Source organism: Lindgomyces ingoldianus (genome assembly GCF_010093535.1).
Source record: "Lindgomyces ingoldianus strain ATCC 200398 unplaced genomic scaffold BDR25scaffold_73, whole genome shotgun sequence".
Lineage (NCBI taxonomy): Eukaryota > Fungi > Ascomycota > Dothideomycetes > Pleosporales > Lindgomycetaceae > Lindgomyces > Lindgomyces ingoldianus.
The window spans coordinates 134263-134922 of NW_022985234.1; positions in this window are offsets into that span (position 1 = coordinate 134263).

The window sequence follows — 660 nt, forward strand, 5'->3', positions numbered from 1 at the left end:
ATGCCAATCCCAACACACCAATGTGGCTGATGCCAATCCCCGACACACCGATGTGGCTAGAGAGGTGGAACAGACGCAACTAACTATAATTTAAACATGTTTTACACAACGCATGCTGGAGCAAACTGCATGCAAATTAGCATAAAGGTGCACTTACATTAGGTATACATTTTTTTTAAAAAAGAATATAAGAAACACATAAGGTGACAGAGAAACAGCGTTACTGGGGTTTATCTGAAGAAATTCTGACTAACTAGCGCGTCTAAAAGAGGAGATTCTGCTCAACTTTTCGTTTCTGCAAACCCGAATATAATAAGCAGAGCAAGCTCTGCTAATAATAAGCCTTAGCAGTTGTAAACCCTAAGTAATACTCTAGAACTTACGTTATAATTAATGCTTATAAAAATAAGAATTTAAAAGCATATAAATAATTTACAAACTTCTATAGTTAAAGTGTTTAAAAAGGTCTTAAAGAGGGCAGTAATAATTATATATAAGCTAGTGTTAGTATAATAGAAAATTACTAAGCTTTAAGCAGCTAATAAAGCTACTACATAATATAAATTATATAAAAAAAAGTAAATTAAAGTAAAAAAGACCTTAATAATTTAAAAAGGCCTACGCTTAATAGCTTTAAAAAAGTTTAAAGCGCGTAGTAAT